Source organism: Microtus ochrogaster, chromosome 21 (genome assembly GCF_000317375.1).
Source record: "Microtus ochrogaster isolate Prairie Vole_2 chromosome 21, MicOch1.0, whole genome shotgun sequence".
Classification (NCBI taxonomy): domain Eukaryota; kingdom Metazoa; phylum Chordata; class Mammalia; order Rodentia; family Cricetidae; genus Microtus; species Microtus ochrogaster.
In genome coordinates this window covers 20,906,538-20,926,468 of record NC_022022.1, presented here as the reverse complement: position 1 = coordinate 20,926,468, position 19,931 = coordinate 20,906,538, and positions in this window count along the sequence as shown.

Here is a 19,931-nt window from a genome sequence, read left to right as displayed (position 1 = left end):
CCTGCCTCTGCCTCCCGAGTGCTGGGATTAAAGGCATGCGCCACCATCGCCCGGCCCTTAGCTTCTATTTTTCTTCTTGCTTACTACACAAACCTCCCCCTGCAGCTGCAGATTAAGATGCCAGTACTTGGTTTTGACTTTTAAAAGTCACCTGCTTTAAATGCTTGGGAATACCCTTAGGTTCCTAATGCCTATGTATAGTCTAAACTGGTTAAAATAAAAACTGGCTGCTAAGGATACAACACATAAACCATAAATTTCAGATAGGCTGAAACAGTGTTTAGATCTTACAGATTTCAAGTTAAATTTTGAATGGGAAAAAATGAAGGAAATAATTGTGACGGTTGTTTTTGCAGAACTTCTGTTGATGCGGTTGTGACAGAAGCATGTCTTGTAAGAAAAAAGACTGTTTAATTTAAAGAATGCATATGAAGGAAATTTTTGAAAGGGGGGACAGTGAAGACAGGAACTTAGAAAGCTTGGGAAAAGAAATGACATCAGAATGTGAGACAAGTATGGTGATTATATCTAACACTGGATTGCTGTGCTTCAGTGATCTTCGGAGTGCAAAGCAAGTAAACTACCCGTGCTAACAGGTTGCACTTGTTCAAGTTTCTTTGGAATCCTGGCCTCTCTTTCACTCGAAGTTTAACATTTGCAGGTGGCTCAGTCTGCCTGCATCCATGGAATCGTCAAGGTAAGGAGAAACCGTAACTGTAGCCATGAGAAGTAGTTTAGCAAGGATTAACAATTATCTGTGAAAGTAAAGTCTCAGGTTTTTGGAAGCACAAATAAGATTTGAGAGGAAAGGAGGAAGTCTAAGCAGGGCATGTGTGAGGATTTCATTTAATTTAATTTTAACCTTCGTAATTTAAATTTCATTAATTCATGGTGCTCCCACTTTTAATTCACACAGGTCCTGTGTTTTTATTGCAAAATGCAATAGCAGGTTTTATAATTAACACGTAGTCCAGATTACCTTTTACAGCATGACACATTGCTGCCACCTGTTCATGTCATGTCACCTGCCTTCATTTATGATTTTGAAGGTAGCTAATGGTTCTGGCATTTTTAAAGGCCACGGTTAGCACACTGAGAAAGAGATCATGGCAACATTCACTTTTACAATAGACTCAAAGAAAGTTGCATATCTGAAACTAACACACACACACACACACACACACACAAAATGGTGAAAGATCTATACAATTTAGACCTAAATGTTTTGGTAGTTGTCATAGAATTAATTTGACTTTTTAAATATTTCTTGGATCTCTCTTTCTAAGTAAATTGGGATTTAAATAAATGGTGTACAAATACACCATTACAGATAAGTCATTTTTATGAAGAAAGAACAGACTATGAAGTCAATGTAAATAAAACATGCTTATCAAAGTCTACAAGTGTAAACATGACAAACACCTTTGGGAGTTAAGATTTTAGCTACTACTGGCACAGTGGAAATGTCAGTACCGGAAACTACAGATGTCAGAGTGAAATAATATCCCAACTCGGTGGAACAGTCATTATTTGATGCTACAGAAAACAAACATTATGCGTTTTTAAATTAATTGACTAATTTTTCAAAGCTATGCAAAGTATTTGAACATTTATATTTAAGAAAAATGAATTTTTAAATGATTCAAATTATAATTGAGAAACATTATAAAGAAATTTAGTAGGTATATTTTTATGTATAGCTTTATTTGGCCTTGGAATAACTCATTGGCAAAACTCATGATTTTATCAATGAGCAACTTAATTGACTAATATCTGACTCACTCTTTGGCAATTGAATGGATGGAATAATATACTCACAGCATATTTAATCTACTTTAATACTTTTACTCTCTTGTTAACTCATTACCAGAAGATGAAAGTTAGACTCTGCATTCTATTAAAGAGAAAAGTTACTATCAGCACGACCCACCCAAAAACCTGTGACCTGCCCTCAACAGTGATACAGAAGTTATACATGGAACCAACCACTATTTTGTTGGACTTCATACCCATTCCATGAGATGGAAACCATAAGTGACACTGTTAAATTGGCCTAGGATCTGAGGCTAGAATGATCCCCTTATGGGCCTCGAGGAAAACCTAGTATTATTACTCTGCTAAAGAAACATGACACATTTTCACATGGTAAAGGCTTATTATTTCATGACTTCTATGGGTCAAAAGTATAGGAGGGAGTTAGTTAGGATCTCTATTCTGTGCGGGGCAGACACGCATCACAGAAATGGCTGAGTTGAATTCTAATTTAGGTTCACAGTCTGCTCCAAACTGAAGCAGCTGGAAGGACCTGTTCCTTAGGGCTCTGATGTTGAGAATCTAGTATTCTTGCTAGCACTATTTTTCATCTACAGACACATGCAGGTTGGTAGGAAGTTTTCAAAAGTGGGGGTTTGCAGTGGCCTTGGTTTCTAGTATGTAAATTTTATGCAGTCACAAGGATTTAGTTGTACAGGGCCATAATCTGATATTCTATTTTAAATAAAATAGACTGAAAATGAAGTTGTGTCTTTTTCCATGATCAATACAAATGTTGTAGGTATGGATCCGGTTCTGGAGGTCACTCACTGAGATTTCCAGGATCTTTGTCACAGAACACAAAATTGAGCCAGAGACATATAGACAGTGGTAGAAATAGAGACAATTTATTAAGTTTAGAAATGGAACATAGAGCTGAACTGATTATAAGATCAAAGGTCATGACCAGGAAAGTCCATTCTTTCTCTGAATCATTTACATAGGACCCAACTTTTCCTGAATTTGTAATCTTAGGCTTTCTTACATAACATGTTCTGACCTTCACGGGCAGCCCAGGTGGGAAATATTTTCAGTTTCTTTCACACATGAACTATGATATCCTACATCCGCCATACATTCTCCTGCTACAATTGTAAAATGAAAAGCCAACATTTTATTGAACAAAACCATCCACTTGATTTTGGTAAAAGATGCTCTAGTCTTAATAGAGAGATGCTCTTTAAGAAGGTCCAGATGTCCAGCTGCTTTAGGGAAGCCCATAGCTAAAGACAAGAGACTCTAACTCCATCAGTAATGTTACTCCTTACCAGGTTCTAGAGCACAGGAGTATGAGAGAAGAAATATGCACGCTTACTCATGCTTTCCAGACTTCTGACTTAGCACACCTATTTTTTCTTACCTCAAGCATAAACAGAATAAAATTATTTGATAATATAATGTCTAGATATTGAGAAGGAAATTACCTTCAACACCACATGCAACTTTAGGAAGTTAAGGGAAAAGTTTCTTCACAGAAGAGAAGTAAAATAGACCTACAGTGCCATCTACCTACCTTTAATTTAAATGTTGCTTTTCTTTTATAATTTTTTTTAATTTGAAATAATAGTCTACAACAGAAATTTATTTATTCACTCTAATAGTCATATGGAATTTTAAACATGAAGTCAATATGATTTTCAAAGGACTCTGTTATTGATATGATTACTTTTTGTTTTGTTCTTTGCAAAGCCATAGTGAATATGTGTAACATACTATCTTGTACCTGTTAAGGTATTTCTGACTGGTGTAATAATGAAGATCTAATGTAAATGTGCCCGTGGGAATTTCTGTATCACCAATGTGTTTTTCCTTCTCTCCGAAGAGCTACACGATCGCATGATGGCTAAATCAGGAGAAACTATACTGTGCAGGTGTGTGAGAGTTGGTCATTACAACCTCGAGCTCCTCAGCATTATTTATAGGATGGGGATGGGATTAAACAGTGATCCAGTGATTCCATGGTGAGACATGCTACAGTATGACTGACTTCTTTGCCTCTGCCATGATGAAAGACTCAGCTTGTTGGTATGACAGTGTGGAAAACGTGTGTAAAAATTTCAGAGAGATGCAGGTTATTGAAGAGAGGAAATTCAAAAGTTCCCAGATATCTCATTGTCTATAGGAAAGCATGCTAAAATATTTAAATATTATAACTATGTCTTTCAATAATTTTCCTAGTCCTATATAGCTATATATTTTATTCAATCTTTGTCTTCTTATATTTTCTATTTGCATGTATTATTTGGGTATGTCATGTTGTGAAAACATAATCCAAGTTTCTATTTTTTCTTCAGCTAATCTTTTTGTGAGCAATGTTTCCATCTCACTTCATGAAGACTTAAAAAACACATACAGCCTTTAAATCATTTAAAACTTGCATATTATAAAGTTCTTTAATGGATTTCCTTTTTGGAAAATTTGTCATCCAGTTATAAAATGTTGACCTCCTGAATTTTCTCATTTTGCTCTTGTAAAGGTTTGTAGCAGCATCGTAAGTTGCAACAGTTTACAAATAAATGCATTATTTTTATTTATGTTCTTGATTCTCTTATCATTCTGTTATTTGGTCACTGAAGGCTTTAGATTTCTTTTTTGTATTTTCTAAATTTCTTGATGGAGATATTAAGTGCTTATTGTATAAAAGTAAACATGCACTGGGCTACCTCAAACTGGAATATTACCTATGATGAATTTTGACCATTATTTTCTTGGTTCATTTATTTGACTCATGATTTATTATCCATTTATCAAAGTATGGCTTACTACGTATCCTACCTCTTAAAATTATTGTGTGTGTTTATGTGTGTGTTTGTCAACGTATGTCTGTGTGAGAGTATATGTGTGTATGTTCATATGTATGTACAAGTGTGTGTGTACATATGTGTGGAGACCAGAGGTTAAAGTCAGGTGTCTTTTTCAATTTCCTTTCACTTTTTTTTCTTTTTTTTTTTTTTGTTTTGTTTTGTTTTTCGTGACAGGGTTTCTCTGTGGTTTTGGAGCCTGTCCTGGAACTCTAGCTCTTGTAGACCAGGCTGGTCTCGAACTCACAGAGATCTGCCTGCCTCTGCCTCCCGAGTGCTGGGATTAAAGGCGTGCGCCACCACCGCCAGGCCACTTTTTTTTTTCTTACGGTCTCTCATTAAAACTGAAACTCACTGATTTGGCTTTAGTGACTGGCCAACAAGTCTCAGTCATCTTCCTGTCACGGTGCCCCCAGTCCTGAAGTTCCAGACATGGTTGAATATGGCGAACTCTTTTACACAGATGCTTCGGGAACCAAACTCTGGTTCTCAGGATTGCACAGCAAGCTTATTGATAACCTATCTGGTTCCCTGTCTTGACTCTTCATTTTGCTTACTAATTTTCCACTATTTTTTCTCTTGTTGCTCTAAGATTTTCCAAATGGCACTTTTTCTTTGAAAACTTTTTTTTTTTCTGGTTGGTTAGTTATTTGCTTCTCCTTATAAATACTTGCAAACCTGATCTTGTTTGCTTGTTTATAAAATGAAGATGGATGGTTTGTGCTGTGGGATAATGCACTTGTACACTGTATTTGTCACTCATATTGATTTAATAAAACTTTGATTGGTCAGTAGCCAGGCAGGAAGATTTGGTGGGGCAATCAGAGTAGTAGAATTCTCAGAAAAGAAAAGGCAGAAAGTCAATCACAAGCTAAACAAAAAGGAAACAGATGAGAATGTCTTACCGAGAACAGGTACCAAGTCATGTGGCTAAACACAGACAAAAACATATGGCTGAATTGAAGTCATAGGAGCGAGTTAGCAAGAACCCTTTGAAACAGTTCAAACAGTTTATAGTTAAGAAAATTCTTTTTTTTTTTTTTGAGGGAGCGGATTCGATTTATTTTTCAAATTCTAACTCATCCCGTATGTCAAATGAACTCAACTTTGGCAAACGTCACAAAAAGTAATGGTCACACAGTCCAAGGACTGTCATGTAATTTGATTTTTTTTTAAATTTATTTATTAAGGATTTCTGCCTCCTCCCCGCCACTGCCTCCCATTTCCCTCCCCCTCCCCCGATCAAGTCCCTCTCCCTCATCAGCTTGAAGAGCAATCAGGGTTCCCTGACCTGTGGGAAGTCCAAGGACCACCCACCTCCATCCAGGTTTAGTAAGTTGAGCATCCAAACTGCCTAGGCTCCCCCAAAGCCAGTATGTGCAGTAGGATCAAAAACCCATTGCCATTGTTCTTGAGTTCTCATTAGTCCTCATTGTCCGCTATGTTCAGCGAGTCCGGTTTTATGCTTTTTTCAGACCCAGGCCAGCTGGCCTTGGTGAATTCCGGATAGAACATCCTCAGGACCGCGAAGGGTACACCCACACACTGAGACAATGAAGAAAATTCTCTATGTGTTTATTGGGACTGATAGCTGCTGGACTGGGTAACTGAAACTCGTGTCTACAGGTTTGTGTTTATGTATTAACGGCAAATTACACAGTTTTACACATGTTTAGTGAGCATAATATAATTTTAATACAATGCAAATGTATTGAATTTAAATTTTAATGTCTATAAACAATTACTAAGATCATTTTTAATTAGAAACCAGTCAACCAGCTTTATTTGCATATTTGTCAGTGTGTGATTTTTGACCTGCTCTTTCTGTCACAATTATTAAATTGCTGTTTCTGAGATCATATTCAGTCTCTTTGTGTGTCTCACTGCTACTGGACTCAGGAAAATGACCAAAATGTAGCTGTAACTATAGCACAACCTTCCAAGAGTATTACATCTTGTTATAAAACAATGTATGTATTTATTAATAGTAAATTCTCTCATGTCAAAATAGAAACAGTGCAGACTTTAAGATCATGTGTTCTTTGAGAAAACTGAAAATGCACTATTTGTTAATCAAGTATATGATTAAGCATTTAATAATGGATTTGATAGTAAATTTTATCGCAGCCTTTGAAACTTGCAGATTTTTAAAAGAATAGAAAATTAAAAATATAATGTGATCACAATACAATTTCTTTACATTGGTTTACAATGAGTTGAGGATGTGACAGAAGTCAGTTTCCAAATGGTACTCTTGTTAGCCAAATTTTGAAGGCTAGTTACCAAATTCAATCATGTTTGCAGAAACAGAGAAAGGTGTATGCAAAGAAAATGAACTTTTAAAGCTATTAGTTTTTAGTTAAAAGAGTGGTTTTAGACAGTGGAAACAGCAAGATGAACTTCTACTGCAAACTGAAAAACAAGGAATATTTCCAATGGTTTTCCTGGCTTCTGATGAGTTAGTTGACAGATGTTACCAGCTTTCCTCATTTGAGACTATTTGAGAAGTCAGTGCTGAATTGGTAATGATCGAATAATTAACTTCTGTGAAAAGCCTACAGGAACAGCAACAAATAACAATATTTTTAAGGAATATGAGAAAACATAAATTTTAGTACAAGCTGAGGTGGAATTTGCTAAGTCCTCTCATGGGAGAACAGTGCAAGCGGAAAAGACAAAAGCTTAACTTGATGTCCCTCTCAATAAGAATGTTCCACCCATCTCTCTAGAGCAAAACGCAGTCCCTCTAGAGCAGGCTCCAATCCCTGGAGACCAGGTTCTTGGCTCAGGTGAGCTCAGGTACTCAAAACATTTGTAATAATCTCTACATACATTTTTATATGTGGGCATAACAGATCTCCTCAGCTGATAGCTCCTTTGAAACGTTATAACTCCATTAATTCTTGAGTTTAGCATCCAATTATCTTGCTCAAGCACTGTTTGCTATCAATCAAAATGTTCCTCTGCCCTTCATACTTAATTTTCATTGTTTCTTAATTGCCTTCAGTTTTTCATTATCCCGCTGAGGGCACTGCTGCAGCTTAATAATAACCAGACAGTTCAATTGTCCTTGTATGCACTGTTCAAGTTTTAAGAGCTTTACTGACTGAAAAGTGCAGAATGGCCCCTCCTCTGAAAAATTCTTCAACATCAGGAAGTGAACGTCCTAACAATAGAGGCATATTTTTCTGAGACTCTCGATGTCTCACCTCCTTCCTGATATGGATATCCATTACCAGAGATAAATCAATCCCTAAACCCAGTTGTTGCCACCTGATTAAACAAGTGATGCTCCATTGTTCATGACTTAATTGAATGTAGATGCAAATACACAGTTTGAAAGCCAGAGTTCTGGTGGGGTGATAATGATATGAAAGAAAGGCAAGAGAGAGCAGGAAAAACACAACAGGGAAGGAACGGAGGAACAAGCAGGTGTGAACAGAGACAACTCATATTGAAATGCAAGCTATTTTTAATTTAGTAATTTTTATTTTGTAGTATACTAATTTATGTTATCAAAAATTGAAATATAATTATATAGCTTTACCACTCACTCTTCTTCTTCCGGCACATCCATACTACACTGGCTTGACCCCCCCCCTCATGTTCACCCACTCTCAAGTTCTACATAGACCCTGCTGAGTCCATTTGTTATTGTTTGTGTAAATTGTTTCAAGGCTGACCACTCTTTATTGGACAAACTACACGGGGCTCTTGCCTAGGAGACATTAATTCTCCTTTTCTCAGCAATCATTAGTTGTTTGTGGTTCCTTGTCTATAGGTGGACCCAGGGAATTCCCGCCCTTCCATGTTAGCAAGTCCATTTATCTTGCCTTTGCCCGATCTTGGTTATGCAGCCAAGAGAGACTAAAGGAGTCTGTTTCTCAGCGGACTTCCAAGTAGTCTCGCTCTTACCACACATTGCCTCTCTTCTTTAGCAGTTTTTCTTAAGCCATAGATGCAGGAGCTGTCTACATGGACTTTATAAAGCCCTTTTAAAAAGTGAGAAGTTAGACTAGCTGGTAAATCTAGCCAGTTTCCTGAAGCTAGTGAGGTTGTGGACCTTAGTAGAATATCTATACTGCCTCTTCGCTAGACGAGCACAATTCTTAACTACATTATAATTTTACCCTTACAACCACAGGTAAGTGCAGTTTCCAGCCCTCATCAAAGAAATCTCTTTTTGCAGCAAATGGAGACCATAAGAGAAAAGCAATACTGGAAACAATGAAGGGAACTAATGGGGAGTCCAACTCCAATACAATGATGCTCTTTTGTCCCCTTGTTTTCTTTCTTTTTCTTTCTTTCTTTCTTCCTTTCTTTCTTTCTTTCTTTCTCTCTCTCTCTCTCTCTCTCTTTCTCTCTTTCTTCCTTTTTCTTTCTCTTCCTTCCTTCCTTCCTTGCTTTCTTTCCTCATTATTTATAGGACTCTGTATATACTCATATACATTTAACTTATAATAAATTAACATCATGGTATCTGTTCACTGTGTGTATATGTGCGTATATGAGTGTGTATGTGCTTGTGTGTGGATGTGTATGTGAGTGATAGAGAAATAAGGAACAAGAGACTCTTTATTTATATAATGTGTAATGATTCCTCAGGTTTAACCTGTATAACTGATAATATAAATTAAACAAATGACTCACAATCTAGATTAATGAAAACGAATTTATTATCTTAGTGCAAATGACAGTGGAATGCCTGTTAATGTTATTATAAATTAAAAATGTCTTCTAGACTTGTTTCTGGTTTATAGAAAAATAGACCCTACAGTGTTGAAAGCATTCATACATTTTTTTCTGCCTCTTATGTAATTGTCCCCAAGGTTAATGTTTTGAGCTATTATTATGTTTTATTTACTACTAACAAACACACATTGACAAATTATTAAGACAATCCCATTATTACATGGAGGTTAATTCTTAGTGTCTTTCAGGCTTGTGTTTGGCAGTACAGGATGCTGTATCTACACCACTGCTATATCACAGGGTCATTTCACTTTCATTTCTCCCTCTAAACTCTTAGAGACCGTATCTGCACAGATCTGATTACTGTCCCCACAGGTTTGCTCACCTTCATGCTAAATGAAAATCTCCTGGAAAGTGACAGCTTTAATCATCAATAGGTATTGGATTTGTCACATCTTTTTTTGAACTATCAGGCATGATGACTTATGCCTGAAATCTCATCACTTGGGAAATTGACGGAGTAGGTTCAGCAATTCTGGTTCACCCCTAGCAACATAACTACTTCAAGATAAGCAAGAAATAAGACCCAGTCTCTAAAAAACACCAAATTATTTGTTTCTGAATATGTTGGCCTGTTCTTCTTAAACAACACTTCAAATACTTTTAGTGTAAGCAGGATGCATAATTATCACTGCTGTTTTCATTTCTTATATTTAAAATTTTGTTCATTTATCAGGTTTATTGTACCTCACAGTTAGAGTTTTTTCCCTCTGATTTTGCTTAGGCAACTTTCCTCTGCATCAGACCAAATCAGAAGTTCTTCACTGAGCTTCATGCAGTCACTTGAGGAGCATGTTCATCAAAGGCATTCTCTGTTGCTATTTCAGGAGCCTTGAGTTCCAGTCTTTGAGTTTGATTCATTCTCAAAATTTCCATCTAGGTACTCATATTATACTCTCTGTATTATATTTTCTTTATGTTTCAATTAGAGCCCTAGTACCCTAAACTAAGGTCACCAGGTCCGTTGTCTAGGCATGCTGGGTTATTTGAATAGAATGGAATTGAGAACTCCCACAAACGGATTTTTTTAATCTGGATTCCTTTTTTCATTACCACAGTCAAAACTTAAGAATTATTCCTTAAAGATCAGGAGAGAAATCAAAGATTCTGTCACTCAAAACCAGCCATGAAACCTAGGAAGGTTAAACTATTTCTCTTTGTATCTGCAGGTAATAAGGAAATTTTTTTGAGCTCTCTTGTCACATATATTAACAAAAGTATCTTTCCAGAAGTAGGCCATACTCAAGAGGAGGTTCTCCAGAGGCATACCAGGAATAATTAGAGTAGGCAACTCCAGCTGTTCCCCCGGACCCTTTATTGTCTAACCTTAATGCCTAACATTGCTCAGCTGCTTCAAAGCTAAGCATGAAAGTGCTGTGGGATAATGTTCTTGAACACTGTCAAGATTTCTCACTGGTATTGGATTAATAAAATGCTCATTGATCAGGAGCCAGGCAGAAATTAAAGGCGGGATTACCTAGGAGAATTCTGGGAACAGTAAATGCAGTGACACAGTTACCAGCCAGATGCAGATGAAGCAAGATGAGAATGCCTCGCTGAGAAAAGGTATCAAGTCATATAACTGAGCATATATAAGAACTGTGAGTTAATTTAACTTTTAAGAGCTAGTTAATAATAAGCCTGAGCTAATAGACAGAACTGTTCATTTTTCTTTTTTTAAAAAAAAGCCCCTGTGTGTTTTTAGGAGATTGAATGTGTGAAGGAATGAACAGGACATAAACTTCTGTCTACACAAAAGTAGGCAGTTTTCCCCAGTGTCTTTGGCTCTTGATTTATACTGGTTCCTCTGCTACACAAATTTTGATTAAATTAATCTATTTTACTTTTCTACTGTCAACCTACCTTTGGTTATAGAAGTGTCAGTGGTGACACTTGTGGTGAGCAGGAAAGGTTGCATATTTTTCTACTATAATATGTTACTTTTGGGGGGAGCTAGGTCATGTCTGAATTTGAACTGATACATGCTTTGTTTCTTCACACTTTATTCTTTTTAGTTTTGTTTTCTAATATGCATAGGAATTATTTATTGTTGAAAGTTAAACATGATATATCTTTAATGAGACTGAAGTATCTGAGATTAACAGTGGAGTTTTAGGCTACTTTGTTTAAGAATTGTACCGTTAATATTTTCTACAGCTTAACTGTTAAATGGTGTAGTTTTGTGTTGTTTCCTTTTTGTTTTATTTTGTGTACTTCTCAAGAACTTCTTGAATGGCTCCCTGTTTGGTGCAGGTCTCTGTTGTCATTACTGATCAGAGTTCTGTTAAAGTTCTGGGGAGAAAAAGCTTTGTATGTGCCCTAGATTAAGTCTCGATTTGGTTATCTTGAAATATGTCCCCTATGTTACTTAGGTAATTCTTAGCTCATTTCTCTACTAAGCATGGCTAAGAAGAGGCCTGAGCTAACTAACAAAACATTTCTACGTCTGATAAACCCCCTTGGAGTAGCTTCCATTGATGATCAGCCCTTGTCACTGAGAATACCTTCTGACATTCACACACTTCTTCTTTCCTGATTCTTCCCCTGGAGCACAAGGGTTTTTCTCCATCTCGTCCATTAGAACCTTGTGAAGTTCTAGTAAAACCCATGCAGTTTAAATACTTTATAGAAGAACAGCCGCAAGATCTTGTGTTAACAGACGCTCAGCCTCCAGCAACTTCACACGCTTGCTTTAATTTAAATATTCCTGGTAGCTATGGCCCCTGTACTCAGTGGCAATGCTGTATTTGTCCAGGAAGGTGGATTTTTCCTGTGATCTCAATTGTCTAGTGAACGTAGGAAAGGAAGATGGACACTAGCTGAACACTTGCTTCTTTGTTTTAATTTGAAGTTGACAGAAATAGACTCCAGTTTTTCAGATGTTTAAGTAGAAATCAGATTCCCAAATGTATTTCATGGGGTGCAGTTTTCCTTGGAATAGAACTTAAGTAATATGATAAAATCTTGAATGATCACTTCTCTTTTGAAATTTCATTTTATTAATTTTAACGTTACCCACAAGCTCTTTATTCACTTATGCACATGAGATTTTACATTTATACATCTTCCATCAGGTGTAATTTATATACATTGTTGTAATATGTAATAAATTATATATAAAATATATCATTGTATTATTTTTATGACTTTTTAAATTATCACTTGCTACAATTTTGTAGCAAGTTAATTTTGATTAACTCTGAATATATGTCTGTAGAAGTCCTCCGTGTATAATTCAGTTTTTATTTATTAATTATAATTTATTAAACAAATAATTTTTTGCACCTTGGTATCATTGACATGAATTTATAAAATTTAGTTTTTTAAATATTGCAACTTTACTTTGTATTTTAAGTGCTACTTGTTATTTTCAGTACACTAAATACACTTTTTTATATCCTTTACCTTCATATATCCTACTAAAGACATAAAATGCATTATACCTTACAGATATTGCTTTCATACACACCTTCCTACATTTTTTAGATTTTAAGGGCTACGAATCTATTTCTCCTAATGTGTTAAGGTACTCTGATCTATTATACAGGAGTTTTGACTCCTATATATGTACATTAAATTGAAATAAGTCAAACACGTCACTGTATTGGTAAACCTGCAAATCTGGAATATGTTAGAATATTGTTCTAAAGTGGTAACATCCTTACTTTAGTACTAAGTGCTATAGCAGTTCAGGGACAACAAATTGATCTTTGTTCTCAAAAGCGTTCCTGTATTTAGCATGATTACTGCAAAGTCCATTGAGGTATATCCGTTCTTATATCACTAGCAAAGCCCTTCACCATAGCTAAGCTTCATTACTTCCTCTTGTCTCTTTCTCTGTCACTTGTCCCTCCCAACTGATGGAGTCTCCAAAGCCCCCAATCTTGTAGCGCTCTTAATACTGCCTCATGTCTCATCCTACATTATAAATAGCTGAAATGTGTTTAAATGATGTGTTAGGAATCATATTACAGTTTAGATATTTCTTAATTTTCAAATTTTATTGTCCCTTGGTATTAATTTACATGGAGTATTTTTCATAATGTTAGGTTTCTTTTTTTTTTTTTTTTACGAGACAGGGTTTCTCCATAGCTTTTGGTTCCTATCCTGGAACTAGCTCTTGTAGACCAGGCTGGCCTCGAACTCACAGAGATTCTGCGTGTCTCTGCCTCCCGAGTGAGTGCTGGGATTAAAGGTGTGCGCCACCAACGCCCGGCAGGATTCTTAATTCTAGGACAAGAATTGCAAATCTTTGGTTTGCCCCATTATTATATTTTGTAAAAAGTAAACGGAAAAGGCTTTTTAAAAAGAGGGTTTATACCCATTGCCCTTGGGTAGAACATCATGTTGGCAGTGCTGTATGAGAGAAAAGAGCTGTTCATTTGAACGTACACAGAAGGCCGACAGAGTGACGCGCAGGGCACTCTGTCCATCACGTAGGTCCCATTTTCTAAAATAAGTTCTACAACCTTCTGCAGCACTACCACTAGTATGGGGTCAGGTGCTCACATCAGGAAATTTGAGGGGAAAAACTGGTCTTCAACCAATAGCCAACAATGACTATTTTGTGCCATGTTCTAGTTACATGTTTGCCACTCACTAATTAGCCTAAAAGTTAATGATTCAAAACCACTGTCACCTACTGTTTCTTACTAAGCTCTAGACTCACTAAGAGGTCCCTTTAGTCTGTGTTATCTTGAGAGAATCTCAGGTTTCTCCCATAGGTTCAACCACATTTCCCTGTTCTTTGCCAAAACAGCTGATATATCTGTAACTGTTTTCCTCTCACCTGGAGGTCTTTTATCCCTCCTGCGACTATTTAGTCTTTCCATAGAGTGGACAACATCCACACCAAAGGCTCCCACACAGTGTTAGATTCTTTTTGTGCGGTCATTCATGCTATTCTCAAGTAAAATGTAATTTTTCTTCTTGACATATACAAGCAGAATAGGAACCTAACTCAGATTAAAGAATGGAAATCAACCACAGGTTTCAAAAACAGTTAGCACGGAAGTCACAATACGAAGGCCTTACATAGAGAAATTGTGTCACAATCTTTGGAAATATTCTGCCACATCAAATATTAATCTAATTTTAGTTCCTTGAGAAATGATTTTATAAAATTATCCACTTAATCGCAAGCTTTGTCTGTTTTTGACCCTTCATAGAATTATGATCTGTCTCCCACTATCAATGATTATATGCTAATTTTACATATTTAATATACTTTATCTGTTTAAGGATTATATTTATAATTATTTTAAATTAGAATCAGTTTGTTTTGATGCTCATACCAGTATAATCCATAACTACTGCTGTACCTACTGAACTGACTAAGTTTATTTGTGTAAATGAATGATTAAAGGTTATCTGTGTTAGGCACATACATCGTTGTGAGATTTAAAATCTCTGAAAAGTTAAATAGCAAATTTTAACAACTAGATATAAAATGAGTATTGATATAGGTTTGGTAAAATTTTGCTTCCTTATATGTCATATAATAGAATAGTTTAACTTTTGTAAGATAAATTGAATATATTAAATTTGAAAATAATGTATCTAAAATGGATAAAATGAAATGACTTTGAGCTAGGACTTGCAGTGTATCTTTACACTCTCATTTTATTGAGATTGCAATAATAACAACTATTTCCTGATTGGATTTAAATCTGCTCCATAAAGCGTAATGTATAACTGCACTATTACCAGAGCCAAAAGCCCTGGATAGTGGCCCCAGAGTGGAACCTACAACTGTGATTTCACCAAATGGGCATAATATTGGGTCAATTCCTAATGACTTACTGTTACATGCATGCATCGGCGCTTCTCTCAACTCTTAGCACAGAAGTGTCTTTTTGCCGTAGATGGAGATTAACACAGAGACTCAAAACTGACTGAGGTACAGAAAATAAGAGACTGTGGAATGCTGAGCCCCACACCAGGAATCAATATTACGTTCCCTCTCCCGGAATCTCTGGGATTATGAGAGTCCCATGGGAAGAGATTGAGGCAGCAGGTTGTTCATAGGAAAACTGTTTTCTGGAGCAGCATGACAGTTGCACAAATTCACGGCAGTTGAGACAGTATTCACAAGGCCTGCAAACGGGAAGGCAAGAATAAGTTCCAGTTGATGAGTGAGATAGGCAAAAATATGCAACCTCTAGCTAGAAAACTATGGGTAGCCGATAGCCCCTGGGAGATGGAGAATTAGTTACTTTTTGTTTCGGTTGGGTTTTTGGTTTTGGTTTGTTGTTGTTGTTGTTGTTTTAAGGGTGTAACCACTCACAAGTGAACGCCACAATTCAAGAGTTTATATTGTCAGCACATCTTGTACTTATTTGATATAAAGTAAAACAGGACACAAATTTGGGCTGTTAGGAGAGGGGGTATGGTAAAAGGAATCGGGGTGGTGAATTTGATCAAAGTGCATTTGTATTAAATTCTCAAAGTATTAATGAAAAGGAGAAGAAAATCAAATAACATTTCTATGGTTCCCTCCTAATAATAACATGATCTATAATGTCTGCTAAGTAATTCAGATGTTTCACCTGAAGGCAGTAGACCATTACATAAGCCACTCTACAATCGAGGGAATCTAATAATAGTTCTTGATATGTGCCTTTAGTAACATTGCACTGCAGTTTTCAGGACAGGGTCCTATCAGCAGCACCTTGAACAATAGTTCTGGCCTGGTTAACATTACAATGCATATTCAAAAACTCACACTGGGGAATCTGCTGTCAATCATACTACAAACTGTAACATCTAATTGCCATACTCACGTTGTTGGGTACTTTTTGTAAAGATACAGAATAAGTTCATCCAGAGAATAATACAAAAAAATATTGTAAGAATGTAAAGGAAAGATGGTGAATTACAAGGAGACACAGAAGGTAGGGAATGAATAAGGATCTAGACTAATAAACAACATCAGTAATCAAGATTTAAAATAAAATAGAACAATATCTGTTTTACAAAAGCAAATATATATTTTTTAAAAAAACTTAAATTCTAAGTACAATAAAAAGAGGTCAAAAAATGTAGCTGTATGTATGGCAATGAGATTGAGAATAGATGCTATAAATGTCTGTAAGTCAACTCAAGAAATAATTATATAGTCAATATTTGAAATATACATATTCACATCGTAAAATTTTTGACATAAATTTTAGATAATTCCAATATTGCCAAAATATAAATTTTTACATCAAAGTTTATATAAAGGATCAATTCTATCTAATGAGATGCAAATAGGTCTGATATAATCAGTATTGTTCATGCGTCTTTATTTTGTATATAAGATATATTCTTCACAAATGCCATGTGCAAATTTGCATTTAATAAGATGCTTAATCTAATTACTTAAGGGTTTTTATTATGCCTAATCACACAATTAAATTTCATGTTATTATTGCTTCCCCATAGGACTGTTAAATATTTAATTGTATTTTCAGTAGCCTGAAGCATAGACAAAATGGAAAATAATTGTCACTGCACTTGTGAAGAGATTACTATGATCAGAACTGCCTTGTTATGCGTCTTCCAGCAGATGGTGCCCTTACAACAAGTATCTTCTGTTGTTATGGAGAAGATGAATGTGTAAGATTCTCTGAGTGACTGGGGCCAACGTCTATCTCCAATTTGTCTCCATTCCTTTGCTCAGTCTCCAACAGGAATCTTCATATATCTACCACAAGTTGCATCATTTTACTTGATTTCTGAAGATTTCCAGTCTGTAGCAGAAAAAATGTACACAACAGCAGCCTCTTACTGAGTTCTTTTGCGTTAGGTTCCTAGCTGACACTGACAGTGCACATTATTCAGCATGAGGTTTCCTGCTGTTTCTATTGTTATTAATATCCAATTTTAATTCCTGGTGATCAGATAGTTATTAAGGTAGTATTTCAGTTTTTATTTATACATTGAGACTTGTCCTAATATGTGGGTAATTTTTGGAAAAAAAATCTATGATCTGGTGAGAACATGTGTTCTTGAGTATTTGTGTGGAATGTTCTTTATGTGTCTCTTTGATCCATTTAATTTATGATGTTTATACAAATTCAGCATTTTTCTGTTTAGGTTTTGTCTAGAGCACCTTTTCAATGGGAATAGTGGAGTATTAAGTCATCAACAATCACTGTATAATAGTAAAATTTTGATTCAGATATAGAAGTATTTCCTTTATGAACTTAGGTGCCTTTGTTTGGGGTGCAAAAAATAAGTAAAATTGTATTATTTTCATGTTGGTGTGTGCCTTTGTTTTGGGTGTAAAAATAAGTAAAAGTGTATTATCTTCTTGGTGGATTTTTTTCCTTTAATGAGTATTTAGTGTTCTTCCCAATTTTTTGGACTGCTTTTTTTCTTCTCTTTTTTAAAGTCAATTTGACAGTTATTAAAATAGTGCTCATTTTTTAAAAATCAATTTGACAGTTAGTAAAATAGTACTCAACCTGCTAGCTTCTGGGCTTGTTGGTTTGGAATACCATGTTTTCATCTTTACCCTAAGGTGATGTCTTCTGTTGATGTTGAGGTGTATTTACTTGGATCAGGAGAAAGAGGTATCATAATTTTTTAATCCAGTCTTTTAGTCTGTCTCATGCTTTAGGAATTGAGAACATCAGTCTTGAGTTATTAATGAACCTTGTTGTTGTAGTATGCTTTCACTTTTGATTTACTCTTCTGATATTATTAATTACAGGTATATCTTTGAGAGTGACTAGCTTCTTCAGACTGAAATTTTTCTTCTAGTACCTTCAGATCTGGAGAGGTAGAGAGAAACTGCTTACAACTGTAGGTTTGTAGAATATGATTTTTCTCCTGTTTACTGAGACCGATAGTTTTTCTGTGTATATTATCTGGCATGACATCTGTGATCTTCTGGAGTTTTAAACATCATTCCAGAGCCTTCTGGCTTTAAAGACTCTATTCAGAAGTCAAGTATCATCCTAATAGTCCTGCGTTTAAATGGTGCTTGACCTTTCCCCCTTTATACTGTCAATATTATTTCTTTGTATTGTATATTTGATGTTCTTTTATGTTTGGAAGAATTTATTTTCTAGTCCTGTCTATTTGGTGTTTTGTATGCTTCTTGTACTTTGATAGGAATCTCTCTCTTTACTTTGGGGAACTTTTCTTAAATGATTTTTTTTTTTAGAAACTAAAACACAATATGTGCTTATGACCTGGGTTTCTCTTCCTTCGTCTAGTTCTATTATTTATAGAGTTGGTCTTTTTATAATATTCTAGATTCACTGGTTGTTTAGGGCCTAGATTATTTTTTAGTTTTAATATTTTCTTCAATTGAGCTATATACCCTTTATCTTGTTGTCAGTACCTGAGATTCTCCCTTTGATATCTTTTAATCTGCTGGTGGAGCTTAACTTTGAAGTATTTTTTGACAAAACATTTTTTCTTCCTAGTTATATCTCAGCTTCTGTCTTCTTTACTTATCATATTTCTTTGCTAAATTCTACTTTTATATCTTTATTTTTTCACTATGTCATTCACCTGTTTGCATTGTTACCCTCTTTCTTAATGCCTTTACTCATATCCTCTTTATTATTCATGAGCATATTCCTAGTTGTTTGTCTTGGGTTCAGTTAAATTGCTTTGATCAGCAATTTAATGGTAATGGGATTGCTGGCTGTGGGAGAGGCACATTGTCTTGGCTGTTCATGTTTGTGTTTTGTGCTGGAATTCAGGTATTTGGAGTCATGATTTTTGGTGTGCATTTTTGTAGACATGTGCTCTTGTCTTTGTTGCGTGTTCTTTGAATACTGATGTGGCAGAGATACAAGCAGAAGATAGAATGCATTAATATAGAAACCATACTTTTGTACTGGATGCTTCCTTTTTAAATAAACACCATTGTAAAAGGACAATTTCCATTCAGAAATACTTCACATATCAGAGAACAAAAACCACATTTTGTCAACCATATTGCCGACACTGTTAGGCTTATGTACTTGAGCAGCACAGTTTTGCCGTCCCTCTACTCTTATCAGGTTCTATTGATTCTAGTCTCTGCTCCCCAACTTTACAAAGACTTGCAAAATTCTTTCTAATTTATATTCTAAATTCACTTCTAATTGCAATAACTTTATTACACATCACAATTCAACACTATTATTGGATATTTATGCATATTAACTCCTTCAGCCTCCAAAATTTAGGAAATAAATGTACCCTGGTCGCTAATGAAAGAATTACAAGTTTGGCCCCTATTAAAGTTCACAGTTCTGAGTACAAGCTATCAACAAATGAGACAAGGCAGTGGTCTTTCTGAAATTGAGGTTTTTATAAAAGAGAAGAACATACAAGCAAAAAAATAAATCTTGGGGTGGCTTAATAGGATCATTTCATTATTATCTTGGTTATATCACTGTAAACATTTTTCTGCAATCCATTTGTATATTGACTATGACTATAGATAGAACTTTATAATCACCTCGGTGATAGACAGATTACACTGTTTGGTAAAGGGTCCAGTGAGTGCTGATATGAGAACTCGTTCCCAAGGACTTGTTGAAGCTCTACACTCAAAGGTGTAGAGATGTTCGCCAACAG